The sequence below is a fragment of the Equus asinus genome, chromosome 9, assembly GCF_041296235.1.
Source record: "Equus asinus isolate D_3611 breed Donkey chromosome 9, EquAss-T2T_v2, whole genome shotgun sequence".
Classification (NCBI taxonomy): domain Eukaryota; kingdom Metazoa; phylum Chordata; class Mammalia; order Perissodactyla; family Equidae; genus Equus; species Equus asinus.
The window spans coordinates 50627056-50651715 of NC_091798.1; the positions used below are offsets into that span (position 1 = coordinate 50627056).

Sequence of the window (24660 nt, forward strand, 5' to 3'; positions counted from 1 at the left end):
TCCAGTTCATTTACAATTGAATGGTTTCTGTGACTATGAATGAGAATTCGTGCCTACACACCCACCATAACTGATTTGAGCCATAAATCCTAAGCAAGCATGACCTTTCTGGGGCCACTTGACTTTGACCATGCTCTTTCCTCTTTGGGCTCCTGAGGGTTTGAGTTTTATTCCCAAGGGCAGTTGTCTGCTTTGATTAAGCTCAGGACCTGATAACAATTAAATTCTATCAACCAAATATTTATTGAGTACTTATGTCTGTGGATAATACTGTAGTGCTTACTGTGGAGGCTACCAAGAGTTCCTTGAGATGCTTACTGGGGTTGCTATAACTGGATGACCTTGGGTCCTTGAGTCAGGACAAGACCAACAACCTCCCCAGAGGGACTCCCAGGTTTTGGTCAGCTAACATGCTGGTTTCTTGGGGACTCCTAAACTGGCCTCCAGCAGACACCAAGTTGAAATGTCATTTAACTTCTCATATGACATTTTTCTACCTGTGATATCCCATTAGATCTCGATCAGAATTCAGAAGTTCCTGTGAAAAGAGCCTCTGTGCAGGGAGGCTCATTGATTGGGGAAATATCTATTATGCATAGTTATTGTTTTTTAAATAAGGTTAATTCCAGCATGTTTCCACCTCAACAATCTCTGAGAGTCTCAGCAATTTTGTTGAACATCTTAAGGGGAGAAAGATCCACATAGGCTTCATTTCAATAGTTAGGAGAAATTAATGCTAATACATGCCTTCAATGGGATTCACTTAGGTATCCTGAACACTTTCTTCCATCAATGTGGAAAATCCCCGGAAGTATGCATTGTGGCTTTTTCCTCTGTAAAGAGATTTAAATGGTTACAATAAGTTGTATGATTTCCTCTGGGTCTTTCAAAGTCCTGTTTTCTCTGTATCTCAAGGTAAGCCTCCCTGCTTTGCAGATCTAGAAGCTGAGACATCATGAATTGGTTTCATCATGTTCCTCAGCGAAACACAGGCCACTGTGTCCCAGCCCATTGCTCTCCTTGAAATGAAAGGAAAAGTCATGGCATTTTAAGAGAGAGGAGAAATCAGGTACAATATTCTGTTCTAGTGCTTGTCTGCCATATCTTTCATAGAGGATCCTTAAGATCTTAGATGAAATTTAATCATCCTTACATGTTTACTTTCTTTCAACTTCCTAAAAAACAAACAAACAAAAGCACAGAGAAACACTCAACCATTTACTCACTAATCCTCATGACTTGGGTCATAAAATACAATCCGGGCAAAGCCAAACAAGGCACTAGAGGGCTGAGAGACAAGGAGAATGCTGTGTGTTGGGTTTAGGATTTTGAAATGCCCCATTGTGGTGGTTTCCCATTTGTCTTCATGCAGAAGGTCAACATTGGTCTATCATTTATAGCAGATATTTGCTCTAAAGGAAGACTTCTTTGACTGATCATGGACAGGCATTTAAAAAAAAACAAAACTCTTCCGCAAAACCAGATCAATGAGAAGCATCCTATTTAACAGACGTTAAAATTTTCACTGTTTTAATTTTTATGTCACCAAAGTATCCACCCACCCCTTTAGAGTGTCTCTTTATTTCTTTATAGGAAGATTTAAATAAGCAATCTGTTTCCTTTCTAAATATTTTTGGGTTAACAATAACACTTCTCTCACTTGAATTTTGTCCTGATGATTAAACAGTAAAATGCTAATTGGTAGCCTGTATCTCAAGAGAAAAAGCTATTTCTTGATGGTCAAAAGCTGAGATGAAGATCTTATAGGGCGCTAAGATAAATGGGTTAGGTTGCATGCTAAGGGGAAGGGATTAAGGACCAAATTGACTTAACTCCAGAGAGAGATTCTGGTTTAGTGGAAAAACTAAGCTGAGATCAGAATGTATTAAAGATACTCACAAGACTAAAGTTTTCGAAATGCAGGCATTTCTTATTAATTGTAGGGCAGAGAAAATTGGGAAAAACATCCTTTGTCTTTTTGGCCTGGAGATGACTTTAGACATAAAATAACTTGCATGTTAAGAAATTATTTTTATTTCCCTCCTATCTACTTTTTATTTCTGGAAAGACATTGAGCAAGGGTAAGGGGCATATTATTAGATGGGCATCCTGAGTACACTGTCCAGAATCTGCACTCCTTCTTCCCATAAGTATCCATGAGGAAGTCAAGAGCGGGCCTTTCAAATTCCACATCTGTCAATTATTAACTACATGATTGTGAGCAAGTCTGAATCTCTAAATGCTTTAGTTTAAGCATCCATTTAAGGAGTGATAATAATAATACGTATCTCATCAGAATGCTGTGAAGGTTAGAAAAGCCAATGTATGAGAAAACACCTGGAGACTAAGCATATATTAGCACTCAGTACATGTTAGAATAATGAGCAAATGGGAGAAGTCAGAGATGAATCCAGCCCCACTGCCCACAAGCTAAAATCTATACATTTAGCTGGGCATTCAGTGTCCTGGAAAATGTGCTCCTATTCACTCTCCAGCCCTTTTTCCACAACTGCCCTGCTGTAGGCTAACATTTTCCAATACACCTTAAATTTGTCCAGCTTCGTGTCTGTGTCATTCCTACCACCCTCAGCCTCCGTTTGCCCAAATTCTACCCATCTCTCAAGGGCCTCAAATCCCACTGTCTCCAGGAATCCTAGGCGACTCATCTTCTCCTCCTCTAAACCCTGGTCCTTGATGTCTAGAGCACTCCTGGAAATATAATATATGAGTGCTTATTGCCCCAGCAGACTGCAAGTTGCTGCAAGGCAGAGGCCATGTATATAGCAGATACCTCTGTGTACCACAAACCATCGGGCCTTGCCAAGAGTAGGTGGTGAATAGACTTGTGATTGAATGGATGCACGATTTCTTACCCTGCCACTGTTGTGCTCTTGGACAAAACACTTTACCTTTTCAGTTTCAGTTGCCTCAGCTATGAACAGAGGATAACAGCATGGATGCATTCCCCAGGTGTGCTTTGAAGAATAAGCCAATGACTGAAAAGCAATTTGAAAATGTAAAATGAAATGCTATATATAAATGTTACATAATCAAAATCATTTCCCTCTGTATTATGTTTTATTTGGCTTTATATCTTGGAATCCTTTGGCTTCATATCTTGGAATCCTTTGTGGGTTTCAGAATTTCACAGATGCAATACCATCCACATTAGCACCTAAATTCTCTTGAGTAATAAACGATTGTGTGTATTATAGCTCATGGCTACTTTTCCCTGGCATACTTACAAGCAAATGTCATAATTTGGGGTATTCATAACTAAAGGTACAATTCATTTCTAAGGGATAATCCATTTTTTTCTTTGGCTGGCCAGTTATCGTTCCCATATCGCTGCCTCAAGAGAACTAATTTCCATTAAACCCAAAATCCAGACAATGATCACACTATTTAGAAGCCCAACTCTCCCAGGAGCTTACAATCTGAGACCTGGAAAGTGGTTTGGGGTTTTGAAGCACTGATTGTTTCTATGGTCCTTTTTGTCCCAAACTGAATCCCTCATTTGCCTTTTTGTAATACATGTGTTCCCAAGCGCTCACAGCAGCCTGATTTCCTAGGTACCAGGAAAAGCTGGGTTAGCCCCTTCCACATGAAAGCAAGGGTATCATTTAGACCAATGATATTTAAAATGCTATTTTCTCTCTTAATATGTTCAAGAAAGAGGTTCCTGTAGAAAAATAAAGTTTCTTAGAAATCTCCAGTACCTATAAAAAGAGACTTTTGGGGGCCAGCCCCGTGGCATAGCAGTTAAGTTTGCACGCTCTGCTTTAGCAGTCCATGGTTCGCCGGTTCAGATGCTGGTGTGCAGACCTACGCACGGCTCATCGAGCCATGCTGTGGCAGGCGTCTGACGTATAAAACAGAGGAAGCTGGGCACGAATGTCAGCTCAGGGCTAATTTTCCTCAAAAAAAAAGGCTTTTGACTTTTAGTGCATAGCAGGATATTATTCCTAGAATTGTCCTTCTACACAGATAGAAACTGAAGACAAAAAGAAGGCAGTGACACCTTAGGGTGGTAATGAGGATCAAGTGAGTCATTAGATGAAAAGGCTTAGAACAGCACACAGCACATAGTAAGTCCTCAATAAATATTAGAGGTTATTACCGGCAGAGGGCCCACTATGAGCCCAACCCTGTGCCAGGAGTTACTTAGAGCTTCTTGCTTCAAATTCAAAACAAGCCAATGAGAAAAACCTAATCCCTACACCCTTCACCTTTCTGGCTCAGAGAAGCTAAGCAACTTGTGCAAGGTCTCAAAATTAGGAAGCAGTTTGTTTAGTTTTATTTATTTATTTTTTAAAGATTGGCACCTGAGCTAACAACTGTTGCCAATCTTTTTTTTTTTGTTCTTCCTGCTTTTTTCTCCCCAAATCCCCCCAGTACATAGTTGTATGTTTTAGTTGTGGGTGCTTCTAGTTGTGGCATGTGGGACGCCACCTCAACATGGCCTAATGAGTGGTGCCATGTCCGCGCCCAGGACCCAAACCCTGGGCTGCTGAAGCGGAGCGAGAGGACTTAACCACTCGGCCACGGGGCCGGCCCTGTTTTGTTTTATATCAGGCCATTTTTCCAAGACCATTCTAGTCTTTCATCAGACTTGTCTTTACATAGTGGCATGCATTTTTAAGAAGTCTGATGCAGTTTTTCTTCCGGAGCATGTATGACGAAGAAATGCCATGTTTTCGTGGAATAAAAGCTTCCCTTCCCCACCTACTTCTGTTATCACATTTTTACTTAGTTAAACCTGTGGCAACATAACTCTCATATGGGGCAGTTGCACCGTCATTCAAATGCAGTGAGATATCATTGTTTTGTGGGTGGTATCACCGTGGCTGCAGATATTGGGCCAGAGTAATCTCTCTGCTACAAAAATATCTCCTAGTTGTGATGTACAAACTAACATCATACTTTAGTTTGCCAAAAACACCTACATGATATTTTGTAGTCTATACAGCAATTAATAGTTCAAAGTACATTATCACTAGTTATCTCTCCTAGCTCTGTGAAATTAACTAGAAGTACTGCTGCAGTTTCACAGATGGGAAACTAAGGTATGGGAAGGTTAATGGCTTGCCCAAGGTCTTACAATGCACCCATGGCATAGCTGGTATTAGAATCTGCTGCTTCTGATTGCACTTGTTTGCTAAGGTCTTTAGCTCAACCTGTTCAAATTCTGAATAATTTTCAAAGTGAATATATATTGAAAGAGGTGGTCAAAATGGGAAAGAGGGAAAAGTACCACTCACTTAAGCAAAGCTTCCGAAACATTGGTAATCAAAGAATAAAGACTGTGAGGGCCCTTTTCCTTCATTTCCATTTATGGAATGAAAGGACAATAATCCAATGAGATTAAAATGAATAGAAATTGCAAGTGCAAACAGGAATTGTTCAGACCACACTATTTTCCCATTTCAACATCATTTTGTTCTCCTTTTTGGCAGTCAGTACTGCTATAAATGACATGCATTTGCAGTGCTTTGTAACCACTGTCACAGTGTCCCCCTTAAGCAGATAAACACAGTGGACCGATTCTGCCACTGCTGTTTTATGGCCAAGGAAGCAAGGGTAAACAGAGGTTAAGTGACTGCCAGGGGCACTCACCATGCCAGCTGCTCAGATTAGAATCCATGGCTCCTATCAGTCACACCCTATTGAAATTTAGAAGCTCCCAAATATTGTTTCAGTGTCAGAGATGGGTAACAGTGCCTGAAGGCAAATTTGCTCACCATTCACAAAGGGATCAGCCCTGCTTCCATGGTCCCACCTCGATCTTCTCATTCCCAAGCCATTCCACAAACTTCCTTATCTCTTTGAAAGACAGAAATTTCCTTTGGTGGAACAGGTTAGAACTAAACAAATGACTTCCACATACAGATTTCCCTGGTTTTGTGTTTGTTTCATACAGACAGGACTGCAATGAGTTCTTGGACAAGTAACAGACCTCATTTTCCCTGTAGGATATGCAGATGGCCTAAACTCAAGAAGAGACCCTAAGAGGGACTGGCAACCAAAGGAATAAGCCTTTGTTCAAGGAAAGCTTTTGTCAAATATCAATTACAAGAGAAGATGGTGTGGAAATATGAATGTAGTCTAGATGTGCTCTGTCCCTTCCACATCATCCATTCTGTAAGAGAAAATGAGACCAGTTACTTGACCAAGAACCCATGGGCGATCATGTCCACATGAAACAAACAAATGGAAAACCTTGGAAATTGGGACATGGAAGTCAGTTGTTTAGTTCTAATTTCATGAATAGAAATTTCCTATTTCCTTTTTTCATTATCTAACATAAATACTACAGCAAATACAGTCAACAGCCAGTGTTTGGCTCTTATTACCAAGGTGACTTTTAAAATAATCATCAGCATCTGTGAAAAACCTTCACAGGGTGTTAATATGATAAACACTGTTGGCAAACTTTTTGTCTAGTTATATCCAGGAGTGGGGGGGGGGGGGGAATCCAAGGAAATATATTTTTCCCCTTGTCCCCCGATCCTAACCTGGGGAGAGACCTGGTGTATATTCATTCCATTCATGTGATCTACATCTAATGCCTTCTGGGCAGAGGCCATTCTCCCAGGCCACTCAGCAGCTTGCTAAGCAACCCTTGGAACTGAATGGAATGGTCTCCCTCACCTGTCTCAGTCTTTTGGTTCACTAGATGAGGAAGGGTTAAATATGCACAATTTCTGCATCACTAACCACTTTTTCAGGGCCTAGTAAGGACTGTCCAGATCGTGATTTTCTTGCCCTTCTGACAGCCTGCCTTATGACGTTTCCCCACTGAGACAGGGAGCTGGGGAGATAAAATGTGAAACTCAGTCCAGGCCAGAGCTCACCTCAGAGCTGCAGCCTTCCCTGCTGGAGGGGCCATTTCACTCCTTTTCAAGCCACAGGCCATCTGCCTTCCTTCTTGCCAATGACCCTCATCAGAACTTACTCTTGAGAGACGAGCTACAGATACAGGCCCTCATGAGGGCCAGGCAGCCATTGAAAAAACACCTACAAAGAGTCATACTCTGTCACATATGATATCCTGAAGTTACCCACGCTGAGAGACTAAAACCTTTAGGACATCTGGGATCTGAGGGAGACAAGGGTCAGTGGTAAAGGTGTCAGATACCAGGAAGCTTGACCCCTTTCCTGCCATGCATACCTTCATTTTACTAACATGGGTTGGGTGCCTACCTACGGCAAGTGCAGTTTCAGGCACTCAGAGGCCACTAGGCACCTACATCTTACCATGTAGGGCTTGCTAACATTATAGGTCTCAGCCTGGAAAGTGACACCCAGCCCTTCGTTTTTTGGCCCTTTACACCCACAGCTACGTATGTATGTGCGCTGCAACCAAGGTAAGGGCTTAAAACCCTCCGAAGGGCTCATCCGCTGACAAAAAGAGCAGCTCTGACCCGGCCGCCGGGAAGGGCAGAGCCCACAAAGCCTTCTTCCGGGTCTACTCCGCCGCGAGTGACCCAGCGAGCTCAGGCTACCCCCACGCCCGCCGCTCCGCAGGTCTCTGAGCTCGGTCCAGGGGCTTCCGAACGCGAAGGGGGCGAGAACGTGCAGGGGGACAGACTGGCTCGCTCTATGGCATTCCTGCCCGCGAAGATGGACTGTCCTGGCCTCTCTGGCGGACCCAAAGGACAGCAGCAGGAGTTCCCACTGCTGCGATGCCACCCCGCAGGGCAGCCCGACCGGAGGAAGGGTCTGGCGGTTTCCGGCGTCGTCGAGAGCCCGAGCCGCCCTCTCGCCCCCTGGCTCTGCGAAAGTGCCCGGGGCGCCTGGGGTCGGGAAGCACGGTCCCCGCTGCCGGGGGTGTAGAGAGCAGGGGGGAGGAGCGGGCGTGCAAGGAACTTTCCGGAGGTGTGCGGAGTCCGAGGTTTCTTTCGGGGATCACCACCAGACCGCAATCAGAACCTATCCGGAGAGCTCGGGGCTCCCAATTCCGGGCCCGGGCCTCCACCGGTGCTGGGTGATCTGGCTCGGGACTCACCGTCTTTGGGTCTCGGTTTCTTCCGACTGCGGGGGCTCCTGTAGGGCCGCCCAGCTCCGCGCCTCCTGCGGGCGCCAGGTGTGGGCGTTGTCCACCCCGTCTCGGCCGGCGCTGCTGTTGGGCTTCTCGCCCACGGCACACGGCGGCTCCGGGGGCTCTGGGCAGCCCCAGGCCTCTCTCACTCACGGGCTTGTCCAGGCCGCCACTTCCCTCCGGCAGCGCCGGGGTCGCGCCGCAGCCGCCCCGACACCCCCCGCCCGCAGCCCGGGTTCCCCACCGCAGCCAACTTGCCGGCCGCCGGCGCTTCTCCCAGCCAGCCCTCCGCCGCGGGCGATTGGACAGCGGCGGCGGGGCGGAACCGGGTGCTCGGCACCACCCGCGGCCGCCCGGGGCCCTGGAGAGACCGCGATTGGCTGCGGTCTCCGCCAGTCATGGGCTGAGGGGCGCCCCGCCCCGCAGGGCCGTCCCGGGGCTGGCTCCGCCCGGCCCGCCGCCTGACCCCGCCTCCCTCAGGAGCCCGGTCGGCTCAGCCAGGCGATCTGCCTCAGTCGCTGAGCAGGTCGGTGAATTGTCAGAGCGCTCGGGGCGGCTGCTGAGCCTGGGCGGCCGCCGGGCTTCTGCTCCCTCTGAGGTGCTTGCCCGAGCCAATGTGCCCGGGTCAGCTAGGGCGAGAGCAGTCGCCGGTTCGGGGCAACTTGGGATTCAGGACCCGCAGCAGGGGCGTCGGATTGCGATCGGGACTCGGCGAGGAGGGTGAGTGGCCGCGCGCAGGGCGAGCGACTCCTCTAAGCGCAGTTCAGCGAGCAGGGGGACTGGACGCGTCCGGGCGCACTTCGGTCCGTCGGTCCGAGCGTGGCCGCTGTGGGGAGGTCAGGGCTGGGCGGAATTTACTCCTTGCCAGTATCCCCGCTCCTGAACTTCTTGTTTCAAAGCGTCACAACTCGGCCCGGGACGCGGCTCTGCGTTCGCGCGAACTTGGCGTGTTGTGATTGCCATCATTAGCTGGGGCCTGGGGACGCGTCCCCTCGCCCTCTGCGGCGGCGACACGCGCGCTGGGGGCGGCCTCCGTGCCCAGTGGTGTAGGGACAACAGTTCCTAGATGGCTTGCAGACAGGTTCCTAAAAAATTAACCGGCGCCGGAGCCGGTGCGGAGCAACAACCCGGCGTCCCTGTCTGACCTGTGGCCTGAACCAGCGCTCGTCGTATTCGGGGTGGGTCTTCAGGGATCAGAGAACCCGAGTGACCAGCCAGGTTCTGTAACAGGGGCTTCAGTGCTTTGCGATTATTCCTTTGAAAGGAATTGACGACGTGGATATTAAACTTTGCAAAGTAATTACTTTCGATTAGCGCTTGAATCCGCATCCTTCCTGAGGTGCCAGGACCTCCACATCCACCTGCAAGGTGTGTCTGAAGGACTTCGTTAGGACCAGGGGAGAGCTACTGTCTGTCCCAGTGCCCGGAGCCCCGGGAGAATCCAAGACTAGACCGTGCAAGGGACCACCACGCTGGTTGGTTGGTGTTTGTTTGAGCACCTGTGTGTTTAAGTGATGAAGTTGTGACAGGAACTGACAACAGGATTCAAGGTTAAACCTGACACTTCGTTTGTGACTCAGTCTGGGATGATTTTTTTTTTTTCTCTCGTAATGATAAGGGGTAAAAGCAGCTGGCTTTTCTAAGGGCAGTTGCATACATGTAATTTATATTGTGTGTGGACTAAAAAGAATTCAATACAGTATTTTCTTGTGATTCTTATTTGACGTGACTGAGAGCTTATTGAGAGTACTTGATAGAGACAGGTATAGAATTTGGGAATATTTTGACCTTTGAAAATACATAAAAACGTTGAGCTATATAGCTATGCATACATATGTAGATGTGCATGTCTGTGTGTGTATGTGTGTGTATAAGATTGATAGGTGAATGAAGTAGAAATATATGGAGGGGGAAACAGCCTTGAACTTTCCCCGGGTGAACACCTCTGATCTGTGTGGTGTATCATGAATGTGTGTGTGAGCATGTCTGGATCTGCCTGGTCTGTCTGGGTCAGTGTATGCCCATGAACTTTACCAGCATGCAGTTCAATACCACTCGGTACAGATTCTGCGTTCCTGTTTTACAGCCCAGCAGCCGCCAGCCAGCCCATCTGTTAAAACAGAACATGTACACTTCAGCGGGAGCACTAGGGCGGAGCGTGGGTTGGGGGCGACCCTCAGTAGAAACAACAAGCTACAAACAGAGCGGGCCTCTCAAGTTTTATTTTCATTCGGTATTCAGCCTGAACTTGTGATTTTAGTGAAGGCGAAAAGGAGTTTGACTCTTCAGAAATGGCAAACTACATTTTGTGAAATAATTATAGCTGTACTTTGGGGAGGGGGAGTTTATAGGAGAAAAAGATCTCTCTAGAAAAGAAATGTGCTTGTCACATCATTGTTGCAGTGCTGGTTTACTGCTTTGCAGTAGCATGTATATCAGAAACTGTTTTCTTTTGCTTCTCAAGAGAATGCATTAAAACTGAACTGCACCAAAAAAAAAAATCCTTAGAAGTAAACAAAGCTTAATTCAAGAGGCTATTTAGTCTACTAGAGCTAAGACTGCCTTAGTAATTGTAATGAAACATGTTTTTAGGAATTTATAACTTGGATATAAATTCTTATTCAGCCTAATCACCAGGTGCAATGTTTCACAATTTATAGTTTCAAAAGTAATAAAAAACCTTTATCACAAAAATTCTGATGACTAAAAGGCTATGGGAGGAGTATAACAGCTTAATAAGTTCCTTCAGCCAAGTGACTGATACTTCAAAAAACTATAAATTCCTTTAATAGCATAATTACTTTTGGTGACAAAATAAAGGCAATATTTTGGAGAGGCATACTTGATATTTCTCCCAATAATTTTATGCTCATAATTACATTTTAATAATGGTGTTCATTACATGTGGGCAGAATAAACTGGAATGGTTTAAGAACTTATAACAAGGGGCTGGCCCAGTGGTGTAGTGATTAAATTTGCGTGCTCCACTTCGGAGGCCCGGGATTCCTGGGTTCAGATCCCCAGGGCAGACGACTCATCAAGCCATGCTGTGGTGGCCTCCTATATACAAAATGGAGGAAGATTGGCACAGATGTTAGCTCAGGGACCATCTTTCTCAAGGAACACGAGGAAGATTGGCAACAGATGTTAACTCAGAGCCAGTCTTCCTCACACACACAAAAAAAGAACTCATAACAAGAAGTATTGTTTTCATTTTTGTGATACTTAAACATTTTGGGGAAAATATGCAAGTCCCTAATCTGCGAATGTCTTTAAATTTCAGTTGGACTACAGAGACACAATAATTCTCCTGCCTTGTTATGGATTATCTGATGTCTAAGGATCATCTGCTCCTTAGATATTCAGTTCATGGGCTGGACTCCAGTCTCTGGGATTCCATTCAGGAGTCTGGGGTGGGACTTACTGCATTTTTATCCAGCACCCCTAAGGGATTCTGATGCCAGGGATCCCCTCACCAGATTTTGAGAAACACTGGAAGAGTGTTTATGATATAAAAGACAATTATAGTCTGTGAGTTGATTCAACAAATAATTGTTCCAAAATTTCCAGGTGGCATTTACCAGCCTTGTGAAATTTATAGGTAACACTTTAACTTTCTGTCCTCAATAATGGCACCTTTTGTTCTTGTGACCACAAGCGTTTTGGATTCCTCAACTATCCCTATTCCAGGTTAGCCCCAGTTCTAAGGAAGACTGTCTGGGGAAGCAAGGTAATTTAAGACCCCAGCCCAGTCTTAGTCCCTCCATTCCCTGCTCCAAGTCCATTGAGCTCCTGGGGTGCTCTGGGGTGATTTTGCCAGTCCTAACTCACATTGTTGGGTGTATGTCCCTGGACGGTAGAAGGATTCCAGTCCGTGGTAGCCATCTTTGACTCTTCAGAGCAGCTCCATACTTATCCAAGGTCGAGGATCTCCTGGGGAAGCTGTAGCTGGTCTGCCTCTCACTTAGGAGAGTGTCCCAGGCCACCCACTCAGAGGCCCAGGGAGTCTCATTTTTAGAAAGTCATCTTAGAAGTATTTTGAGCTGTTCAATCAATTGGGTAGATAGATTTTTTTTCAGCATCACAAAGAGGTTCAGAATTGATTGCCACCTCTCCTTTCAAATCAGTGTGAATTTTGATTTATTAATTATTGTCAATTAGCTCTTTTATTTATAGTTTGATACTGACATCTGGATTCTGTTCTCCCATTTCAGGCTGGCATAGTTCTCAATTTAAGACTCCAGGTAAGGTTTAAAAGAGAAAGGATCTATCAGAAATTGTTGCCCTTCCCTCTTTCTACCATCCAAGTACCTAAAAAGCTAAATGACTTCTCAGAGGTCAGAGGTGCCCGGAATGTTTACTTCCCTGATGACAAAAGGATATGAATAGGCTGGGACACTGAACTTGGATTGTTCCAGGCCACTGGATCATTACTGGGACTTTTATGCAGCAATTTCTGTTGTAAGGAGCACTTGGCAGGCATGTTTATAGGTCACTTATCTTAACAATCCTTTGAGTACGATGGTTTTTCTCACTTTGTTACAGATGAGCAAACAGCAGCCACAAAAGGATAATAATATTTAGATCCTGTCTTTCATAGTCAAAGATGACACCAAAAACTGAGAAATAGGCCTTGCATTTTGAATTGTTTTTATTTATCATCGTGGTGATATAATAGGGTTATGCTTAGTCATTCATATCATCTACAATTTTTTTTACCTCTTTCTTCGAACTTTTTTTTATATTGAATGTGACCTTGGAATAGTTTCCTTTATAAAGTTAACCACCATATACGATTCACCATTGGTTCAGTGACCCTCATCTTAACCAGCCAGCCTTGACCCAGAATGGCAAATGATTTGCTAAAGGTCATAGAGCACAAAGGCAGCAAAGCCTATATGTCAGATTCTTTGGGCTAGTATTTTAGACCTGTTCCGTTTGCCTATTGAGTCTTGTTCTGCTGCTAATGTTTTTATGCTGGCAAAATAGAGTTGCTTATATTTCCTTTGCCCAGTGTCTGCATGATTGGATGGACCTAGAACATTTTAAAAGCCTAAGATGTAATCACAGCCCCTGATTATACATGGGACTGATTTGTGCCTAATAACTACAGTAGAAGGCTACTTTTCTTGAAACTGGGCCATGGGTCATAGCAAGCTTCTAAGCAACAATTCTTGCTCTTTTTTCTTTGACCATAATATACTTTTGGCAAAAAGAATTTGACAAATTCTTTTCAAGTTTTTGACTCTTCTTTCCTTACTCTTATTCCCATGACGAAATCTACTTATAAAAATTTACTTTTCAAGTCAATCTGCCCTTTTAACATCTCCTAATACTTATATTTTAGCCATTTTGACTATTTCTCCTCCAAACTGCCCTCTCAAGCTCCTATCTTCGCTTTAGTTTTTTGGATCTGGTGACATCCTCTAACATAGAACAGTCATGGAGCTGTAGAAGTTTTACTCTAGCTTTGTGAGTTTAACTATACCAATAGTAAGGAAAAAAAAGAAGGATAATATTAAAGTCAGATTGATAAGTGTATCATATTAGATATTCCCAGTTTATAGTCTCTGTGAGGAGTTTAAGATCCAGATGAATGAAGTAACAGATGCACTCATCTGTGGCCTTACAGACAGTCTGCTGATAGAGGTTGAGAAATATAACTGAAGACGGCATCCTGGGCTACAAAAGAAAAACAAATGTTAAGCTCTGAGAAAAGAACTGGCAAGAAGTGAAGGGTGGGGGTGTGGGATGGGTTGGGAAGAGGGATGGGAAAGAAATACCTCACATAAAATGTCAGACAGGTTGGTAAGAAATTTATAGAGGTGCTGATGGTTTGGGGTTTCTTGGGGGCATTGATTCTGTTTTATATTGTCTTCACAACCCACTCGCCCTGCTTTCTTTAAATAATTTATTATTGCAGCAGGCCTTCCTCTGGTTAGTTTCTTTTTTTATAACTTTTTCCTTCTCATCTCTGGGTCTAATCAGAGGCATATATAATAGTGTGGCTGCTCTAGAGTACTTAGGAAAATCCATGATCAATATCACTACATTATAAAGCCATGGCTGTTCTGTTCTATTTTGCAGTGTTTTCTTCCCTGTTATATTAATTCAGTATCTATGTTTTAAACAATATTTTATTAATCTTTGTACAATGAGACTTCTGGGCTTATTCTTCTTGGCTGGAACTATCTTTTGAGTAATCCGTCATCAGACCACCATTGATCTAATGATGTATTTATTGCTCACTATTGCAGCACTGGCAAGAAACCCAGTATGGTTCTAAAAATTTGATTAAAAAGAAATCAAGTTTTTGCAAGGCGTTGCCATCCAATTATGTTAGCAGCTGCCAAGTGTATTTTATGCTAAAATATACACACATGTTTCAAGTGAGCAAAATGTGATCTTTTCAAAAGCTTTTAAAACTTTTTGCTATGAAATAAGTAGAACAAGATGTCTCATAATTAGGAAAACTATGAGTTTACTCCCCAACTCAGCCAAAGGTAAGGTATAGTATTTTTTAGGATTATTCCCTGGACACTAAAATGGACAGATTGATCTTTTCAATTGACAATAATAAAAACACTGGTGGGGCCAGCCCAGTGGCGCAGCAGTTAAGTTCGCACGTTCCACTTTGGCGGCCTGGGGTTCGCTGGTTTGGATCCCAGGTGCGGACATGGCACTGCTTGGCAAAGCCGTGCTGTGGTAGGAAGATGGGCATGGTTGTTAGCTCAGGGCCAGTCTTCCTTAGCACAAAGAGGAGGATTGGCAGCAGTTAGCTCAGGGCTAATCTTCCTCAAAAAAAAACAAACAGTGGTGATACGAACTAGCTCCCGGTCCTTGAATGATCTTCCAGGTAATCATTACAAATCAAAATGAACTGAAATTAATTAACAAATAGTAATTGAGTATCAATCACGGGAAGCACCTCTTCTCTCCCTACCTAACTCAAAAAGCAGTTCAAGCCTTAGCACCTTTGGGAAGCTTTTCCATGTCCCTCTTTGGACTGGTGTGTCTTGTCCACAGAGCCCCTATCTCCTGTAATCTCCCCCTCCAGACTGGGAGCCACTTGAGGACAGGGACCACACCTTTCACCTTTAGCTCCTCAAGAAAGGGTATTCAAGAAATAGTTGCTAGGTGCACTACAGGCTACAAAGAATTACAAGTGAACACTTGCCAACCTTTAAAAGGATATGCACAAAGATATTCACTAAACGTTTGAATGGTAGCAACAACTGAATCCTAGTGCCAAACTTTGGGCTTCGGCACCAGTCTCAGCACCTCATATAACTGTCATCCGTTGCTGCCCCCTCCATCTTCAGAGTCCCTTTGCTTCATTCCTGACTTGCCTCCACTCACCACCTCCCTGTCGTTTCTTCTGCAAGAATGACTCCAACTGCTACGCTAGTCTAGGCCATCTCCCTTGGCTTCTTTTTCGTTCCCATACTTTGTCATACCTTGAAAAGGCAGACTCATGGGCCCCACTTTGAGACTTGGGACAGCCTCACTGTCATATCTTTCAGAGTCTCCGATGGCTTCATTCCTTTCACCATCCAGTGCAGGTGACTAGCTAGCTTTGGCTGTGGGAAGGTTGGGGGCCTTGGAAGAACAAGTTGGTGCTGGGCCTAGAGGCTGCTAATATCCACAGCTCAGCATAATGGGGAAAGTTGATATTTGTTAAGAGAAGATTGAAAAAAAAAATTCCAGCAGATTTTTATTTCAGACTAATTTTCATAATATTTTTCATTTATAAATCTCCTTTGGTTCGAGAAGTGCCCCCTACATGGTCATGTTTATGATGTAGTCTGATGGCTTAGGTAAGCACTAGTTCTTACGTCAGAGCTGGCTTACTGAGGTTGTGTACAGGCTGTGTGCCCAGGTGGAGTTTATAGGTCAGCCGCATTAGGCATAACTGCCTGAGGTCAGGGCCATTAGCATAGCCCTTTTATGTCAGCTCTTAACGGGCTTTAAAAGACTGCAAGAGATCAAGGACCCCGATTTTCCGTCTCATCTGGGAGATTAAGCCTCACTTAACATAGGTGCTTTCTTCTCATACCTACCAAGAAAATATCATGAGAAAATTGAGTGATTACATCTGAAAGTTATTTAGATGTTCAAGGCAAGAGAGAAGATGAGCAGTCCTAGATTAGGTCATGGACTCAAACACTGGTTTCTTTTGGAACTTGTAAGTCAGGAGCACCTGCCACTGCATATCCCAGGGCTTCTGCTTTCACCTGGGAGCTGGGGCCTGGGAGGACGGAGGGAGGCTCAGGTGAGGGGTAGAGGCAAATGTCTGTGGAACACATCGCTCATCCCCTTCCCTGCAGCCAGGGAGCTTCTGCCAGCTTTGGCATTTTCTCAAATCTGCTTTTCAGCATCCCAAATACCAAATCTGCTTCCTCTTACACTTCGAGACTATCTTACGCAAACAGAAGTTCTCACAGTCAGAAAGTTCTCATCCTTCAACTTCTAAATTTCCCTAACTTCAACTTCCCTCTTTCATTTAACCCCACCCTCCAATAGTGTCTTCCTTTCTTTAACATTCTCTTTCCTTTCAGTTCAGGTGAGACCTCTACTTTATAAAGTTTCTGTTATAATCAGTGTGAATCTTATCTCTGCGGGAGTAACTGCATTTTTGACCAGTTTCAAAGGACTTTCCTAGAGCATTCCAGTGTCTTTCTGATAACTAAGAAAAAGATCCCAATAATGTGGCTTCTTCTCCCTGGGATATTACAGGCTCTGATGGCCTGACACAGTGCAAAAGTAATGAGCCTCACACAACCTCACTTTTCACCAACCTTACTCTTACTTGCCACCCCGCTACCTGCCTAATCACTCTTACCATCTCCTGCTCATTTTTTCTGTTATTAAAAAACAAGATCAGCTCTTTCTTGACTCTATCTTCATGGAAGTGTCAGTGGTGGCCTTGGTTCACTCCTTACATGCAGCTTTTTGTCCACACCCAGGAGCTACACACCCTCAAGGTGACCAGCCAGGAGAACCCACAAATCAAGGCTCATGTAGCCTCGCCAGAGGGCATCACTCCAGGAGATCAAGTCGTGCTCCTGGCAGGAACGCCCCTAGAGGATTAGGTACCCTAGGCCGGTGTAGGGTGGAGGCTCTGACCACTCTGGAATTATCTGGCCACAAGCTTGGAGGTAAAGTTCCCTGGCCTGTGCTGGGAAAGTAAGAGATCAAGCTCCGAAGGTGGCCAAACAGGAGAAAAAGAAGACAGGCCGGGGCAAGCAGCGGATGCTATACAAGCTGCACTTTGTCAATGTTGTGCCCACCTTTGGCAAGAAGAAAGGCCCTAATGCCAACTCTTAAATCCTTCGTAATCCTGGCTTTCTCTGATAAAGCCACTTAGCCCGGGGGGTGGGGAGGGGGGGTAAGGGGTTGGGGGGTAGATTACAGGGCTCTACTAGCAACACATATTCATTATACCAAGGAGAGGACTTTCTACAAAAATCAAGACAGGTGTCCACAGAATGAGGAAAAGAAGGGCAGGGCGTCCTTAATTTCTTTAAAAACAGGACATGTGGACTGATGCGCCTGTGTTGATAAGTTCTTCATTTGTTGTTCTGACCAAGCATGGTCTGTTTCTCTTGTGAGGCTGGGTTATTACCTTGTAGCTGATGTCAACAGTTGTCACTTTTTTCTTTCCCTCCAGAATTATTGCCAGTGAGTTGCAGTTTTCTCTCCTTCAGTTATTTTACTTAATTTTTATTTCTAGTTTCAGGTTACTTTTCCTGGTCTACCTCCTTACACTGTGTTGTTTCTGATCGCTCCAGATATTTTTCTGCCACTCTCCTGCCCCTGACTAAGTCACGTAGTTAGAGACCATCCGCACATTGAATGAATTTCCATTTCGCGGCAGATTTATAATGAAGACACTAACTGGAATCCTGATAGTGACCCTTTCCAGAGCTAAGGCACCATGTACTATTCTGTTTTAATTATGATCTCTTAGCAAATTTTCACCAGTTATAATATTCACCCCATTTTCTAAGTAATGTTTCTCAAATACTGTACAAATTATGATATCTGTGTGCATTACGTTTTCTGCTCCCCATTATGTGCTAAATTTATAATTCCACAATTTTCTTGTAGGAAAAATGCTTATTAGACTGGAATGATTTCGAGCCATACTGCTTTTTCGCTTATTGTGAACTATTAGACATTTATGTAATCTTTTACTTGATTCCCAGCCCCAACTAGCAGCTCCTCAAGCAGTAATCCTGCTCCATCCTTTCCCTCCACAGTCAGTTATCATATATGCTTTTTTTTGTAAGATGGGTATTTTATTTTACTGGTCCCTAATATTTTCAGTTTTAAAGTAACTCTACATAGCTAGAAAAAAACAGCTGTTGTCCTTTGATGATCATGGTATTTCCCCCTTCCTTTTCAGGCAGGTCTGCCTCCTGACTACAAGTCACAATTTTGTACCTCTCCTCTGGATTGCTTCTGCCCCTTAATCCTCTTGTCCAGTGGAGTGTGAAGCTGCTTCTGCTTCCTTAACATCTGGCCTGTGCCTGGGATCTGTGCTAGTCCTATGTGGTCTCTATTGAAATTCTTGTAATTGGATAAGGGCTCAGAATTCTTAGCCTTATGGAAAAAAAAGACCAATGAAAGGTTTACTTCATTTAGGTTTGGGGTGAAAAACAGATGTCCTAAGCAGGCAGGAGGTGAAAGTCAAGGCTTTTAAACAGGTTGGGAAAGCCACACTCAGGGACCATTTGGTACCAGCTACCCATGCCAGAGTACCATCTTCCTTTTGTGATTTTGAGGGTGTTTTTCCCTTGGGCTTTTCCAGGTGACTGTCCTAGTGTTGTAAGTTAAAATGCTGTATCATCCCATATCCAGGATTGTTGGAGTTCACTGAGCTAGAGTCAGAAGTTCTAGTTCCATTCCAAGACCTTCCCAGACACAAAAAAATGAGTGATGTTGTCAAAGGGAAATTTTCATGTGGAGTTAGTATGTTACACCTGCTAGGAGACCTTCTGTACATAACATAAACCCCCAACTCAAATCGACCTAAACAATAAGGGAAGTATATTTTCTCATGTGAGAAGTAGGGCAGACAGACAGCAGGATTGGTTGATTCAGTGACACAATGGCATCATCAAGGATACAGGTTCCTTTCATCTCTCTGCCTCTGTTGTCCTCAGGGACCAATTCACTCTAAGACGGGTTCTTTTCTTGTTTGCAAGATGGCTGCAGTCCTTTGGATGTCACTTGTGGGTATGCCAATGTCTAGAGCACAGAAAATGGATACCCCCTTCCTGGGTCTCCTTTTGAAGAGTATGAAAACATTACCAAGAAGAATCCGAGAAGACCTTTCTTCTCATCTCATTGATCAGAACAGCATCACAAACCCATCTCTAAATCAGTCACTAGTGAGAAGATTGCCATCACTGCCTGCGGGAGAGGGGAGGTGAATTTGAACAAAATCGAGATTCTTTTAGTAAGAAAGAAGTATGTATATGGAAGTCAGGGAGCAATAGATATTGTCAGGCAATTGTAAGTGTCTGCTACACATTGTGACTTGGAAAGCAACCATGAAATTGCCCTTATGACTGCTGTGTAGTTGGTAGATACCATGAGCTGCTACACATTTCTGGATACAAAATGGCAAGGTTAGGTTGACAGAGAAAGAAAAGCCACAATGCATGCTAATTAAGGACAGAGAAATGAGCCTAGATCAATAATTATTCTGATTAGAACTACAATAAACCCTAATGAACTTGAATGCACTAATTTATGTCTATTTGTACTCAATAAATATATGATCATTATTGAATAAAAAAGATTAAAATAATTTGTTTAGTGCTCAGTAATTCTATATTTCTGATATGTTATTTTGCAGTATAGGCCTATTTGAATGTAAAAAATTTTTATTAACTTTACTTACATATCATAGCATTAACAATAATGATAAAATTACTGATGATTATAACTGGCCATTATTTATTGAGTGCCCTTTTATAAATTAGAAATTTAGCATCCAAGAGTAGCTAGTAATTTGCTTACGTCACATAGCTACTGAGTGGTTAAGCTGGGATTTAGACTCAGGTTCATCTGCTCATGTCCCTTCCCTGCTCTCCATGGCTTCCCTTTGCCTTGGAAGACAGTCCCAAGACGACTGCAGGGCCTTAAGTGATGGGCTCACCCCATCTCAGTGACCTCATTACTTAACCTCTTGCCCTCATTCAGTTTTCCAACCACACTAGCTTCCTTGTTATTTGTCTAACAAGCCCGTCTTATTCCCACTTCTGACCCTTTGCATCTGCTGTTCCCTCTGCTTGGATCACACATCCCCGGTTCCTGTGGCTACATCCTCTCCATTCAGGGCTCCTCTTCATGGCACCTCTCAGGACTATCCCATCTAATCTGTTATAGGAGACCTCCCCCACCCAGTTCTTTGTTTCTTCCTCATTTTTCTTTTCTTTGAGGTTCTAGGCACAGTCTTATATAATTTACCTCTTTGTCTACTTGTTTTTCTCTGTCTCCCCCTCTAGAATATAGGTTCCATGAGGGCAGAGACCCTGTCTGTATTTGTAAATTGAATGAGTAATCAAGTGAATAAGTTAATGAAGAAATGAATATGTAGCAGTTTTGACCTCTAATGATCCATAGTCAGTCTTTATCTCCTACACTAGGAGTACAGTAAGATGCCAATTGTCGTTTGAGCTGAGTACATGCACCTTAGATTTTTTTCCTATAAAACTTGAAAACTAACAAAGCTTGCTTTTCTTTCTTTCTCTCTTTGAGGATAAAATAAGATATAGATCAAAGTTCTTTGGAGAAAAGATAGGCTTACTACAGTAGTGTTACATAAGAGGTCAAGAGAACTTGGCACAAGAAGGAAATTTGAGTAATACTAAGCTTTATTTTTTATGTTGATTATAGTTTTAAGGATTCCAACTCCCTTAATTGGGCATAAACTCTTAAAAAATGAGGGTATACATATAAGGCTAAATTGTAAATTGGGAGGATTATGATTGCATGATAATTTGAAGTGGTAAATTCACTTAAAGTAAAATTGTTTTCTCTGCTTACCCATAATTTTTCATTTGAACTCATGTATCTACTAAAATGATTTATTCTTAGTACTCTGTTCTTAATTATTCTGAAATAATTATGAAGGTGCAAATTGAAAAATAGCTTTACCTCACATATTGATTTGGAAGAGATTGACAGAAATGAAGCAGAGTGCCTTCCTCCAAAGTCCTTTTGCTCTGTCTTTCAGCTCAGGACCTTCTCCACTAAAATACTTGCTTTTGTGTTCTTTCTTTCTTTGTCCTTCTGCGGGTTGCTATGTCATTTACTGAATATGTTGTGAGCCATTATTTTCTGAAGCTTGCAGTGTGACTTTACAACCCAACTAAATAAATCATCATTTCAATGCTGACAAGAACTTCACATTCCCCCCACCTCCTCATCTTCCCTGGATCTTTCCCCAGGTGACCTTGCAAGCTAAGGTGTCTCTCTCTGCGCAGAGTATCAGTCTAAACCCACTTGACACTGTTTTCTGCCTCCTGGGGTCCCCACTATCACGAAAACCTGTAGAGTCGCTTACTATGAAATATACTCCTCAGCTAAACTTCTTGTATCAGATTTCCAAAAGCAGATCTAAATTTTATGGTGAATAGAATACATATATATTTGAGAGTAATTTTTAATCTGGTTCTTCCAGATTGTTTTTATGTTTTGCATCAGAGTCAAGTCAGAAAAAAACTGAAGGGGGAAGACAGGGAAGAGGATGTTTTGATGTTGTTCACATTGTACTTTCTTCCTGTGTGTCCTGGTGGGGTACTCTCTTTCTCACTTTATAACCTAAGTAGATTTGGGTGTATAATTGGGTAAGAGCCTATAAGGGTCCAGGTGACAATGAGATCGGTAATTAAAGGGCTGGGTCAATGTGTCATTATTATGTAAGTTAGGTGCACAATCTATGTAAGCTCTTGAGAGCTTGCCTTTGACAGGGTAGTTTTCATATACAGTACATTGGCTCTTTTATGGCTCAACAAAGGCTTTCTTTTTTTCTTTTTCTTTTTCTTTTTTTTTTTGCTTTGTAAGCTGTGTGGGTGGGAAACAGCATGAAGTTATAGAAGATGTATAGCAAAAGCAGTAGCAATGGGAAGGAATCCATAATGGGTACACACACATTGCTGGAATATTTCCTAAGTACTTGGGGGGATGGCAGTGAGGCTTCTTTGGCAGAGGCAAAGTAGAACATGTGCTTTTCCATGTGTGAACACTGTGCTTTGAAAGGTCTTTTATGATTCACTAAAGCAGCTGCTTTCTAGCTGGTGTAGCCACAGAGTTTTGGAAATTCACTTAAATAGGTGTATTGCAGACTCCTGACATCTGTTTTGGAGATTTGGTTGAGTGTTGAGAATTTGCTAATTCACAAGTGACAGTAGACAAGTGTAGTTCATTAGAATGTAGGACCTGTTGTTCATTTCTTTAGGGTTTGTGGATAAAAGCTAACAAGAAAAGACCAAATTTTGAACAGTCTTTTGCCATCACATACATACATAAATTTGCAATGATGGCTTTCTTCTTAATTTTGAAAACTGTGTATGACAGTTTTACTTTGCCTAGTAAATCAACTTTCCTGAGTTACTGTCAGACATATTTTGTCGTATTGGAAGGCTCTCTTGCTAGGTATTTGTAATCTTATTATGCATTGTTTTTTGGTGAGCTTTTTAGTTTTGCCCATAGTTTTTTACCTAACAACTCCTGTGGCTCTGTCTTTTTGGAAACTACTATTCCATTTTGGAGTGTTAGTTTTTGTCTACTCTTTTATCATCATTAGTAAGTTATTTTCACTTTTCTGAACATTTCAAACCTAAATGATAACTAGCAGAGTTGTTTCCTGTCACTTTCAACAAAAATCATTTGTGTCCAGTTTTTCAAACAAGATAAGTAACCAGGTCATGATTCTTTCACTTTTTGCTAGTTAGTTTTCAATTTACTAGATACTAATATAAGTTAGCATTTTCACACATTCCTTTAAAAAAGGTGAAAGCTTTGTTTTTAGTGAGTCATAACTGTTATTATGTTTCTAACAGAGCAAAAAAAGATGATCACAAATCAAGATTAGTGTGGATATCTTGAACTGGAAATCATTTGAAATGTTTCATGGCGACATTTTGTGCTAAATATAAAAATAATTGTGTTTCCCATGTGTGAGCATCAAAAGCCCTAGTTGGAAAATCACATGGTATAGCAAGTAGGTCACTATTGATGGTAGAACATGAGACAGGAAATGTCACAGCTAAGATTAGAGGCCCAAGCAGTATGTCTCGCCATGCTTGCTGCATTGTTCGTTCTAAGTACAAGGACTCAACAGGGTATAACTAACTTTAGCCCAATTTGAAAGTATTAGCAAGAATAGCCTTTTAATCTGTCACTCCCATTTGTTTCTAGGTAACTCACTTTCCCAGTTTGGCAAAATAATTGAACTGCTTGGGTTTGCACGTTTGCAGACCTCTGAATACCAATTAAAATGGCAGCCTTTACATTCTAAAAGTATAAATGGGAAACAGTATCAGCTATGTACAGTCATAACTATAGCTATCAATTTACCTGGTGTTTGAAATCACTAACAAGGAACAAGCAACCAGTTAAAAGTGAATTGTCTTAAAATCTCATTTATCTTCCTATTTGAAAGTGAGGTGGTGTAGGATATGAGGGAAAAGTATAGTTTTAGGGAATCCAGTTACCTTTTCCTTTTCTTTTTTGGAAAATTTAAGAAAGATTTTTATTTGTAAGTGGGAATTTTCTCCACAGAATGTACCTAATTTTGCATACATTTGCATATTCTAATTTTTAAATACAAGGCTAGGGAAAAATAGCAACGCTGTCCTGTGTCTGGCCCAATGAGAGAGAATTGTTTGGGTGGCCAGACCAAGATGGAACCTTGGCTTCTGAGAGAAGCCGTGCCCTCATCTAGATGAAGCAGTTGAACACAAGCCCAGAGAGCTCCCAGTTCTTTGGATGAGTAGATGGAGGCATGCCGAGGTGATTGCATTCGAATCTGTCATTAGAGCACCGAGCATTTGTTCACTTCCAGCACAGAGTCCTTCACAGAAGTACCCTGGCTTGTGGATTCCGTGTACTCTGCGTGGATAGGTTCATTGCTTGAATCTCAGAGGCCTTCCTAGGCTCCTGTTTTCAAAGGTCCTTAATGCAGATTAATACATTCTGCTTTGAACTAGGATTATTTCATGCAGGTTATAACTTTCAAGAGGGGAGGTAAGAGGTGTGGAGGCTCAATGCAAAAGTGTTTTGACAGTGTTTTTAGTCTTTATTCCTTTTCCAGCTTAAACACAGAGCCTAGATTTTTATTCCTGTTGGGCAAAAAGGGCTGGTATGTTGGAAAAGGGGTTGGAAGCACAGCTCTTGCAGACATCCCTCTGGAATCAAAATTCTGGGAGTAGTTTCCAGTTGGCAGTAAGAGGTCTGTTGGCTTCTGATTGGACACAACACAAGTGATGTGGCAGTTGGGCCTGGTTGCGCCATTAGGTATGCCTGGTTCTGGCCCGTCGTGAAGCCAGCTAGTTGTGAGCTATAGAGTTAGCTCATTTTCTGGGTCTCTGTCAGAGACTGTC

General features: G+C 42.9%; 1 protein-coding gene and 1 pseudogene across 1 annotated transcript in view; both read left to right on the forward strand.

Annotated features, from left to right (window-relative positions):
• Nucleotides 1–8531: 8531 nt before the first annotated feature.
• MARCHF3 (membrane associated ring-CH-type finger 3) overlaps nucleotides 8532–24660 on the forward strand; it is a 136441-nt gene continuing 120312 nt past the window's right edge. The window contains exon 1 of the mRNA XM_014859534.3: nucleotides 8532–8761. The gene's annotated coding sequence lies outside the window, so the exon portion shown is untranslated. The remainder of the gene's footprint in view (nucleotides 8762–24660) is intronic.
• Nucleotides 16852–17404, forward strand: LOC139046186 (ubiquitin-like protein FUBI pseudogene; annotated as a pseudogene).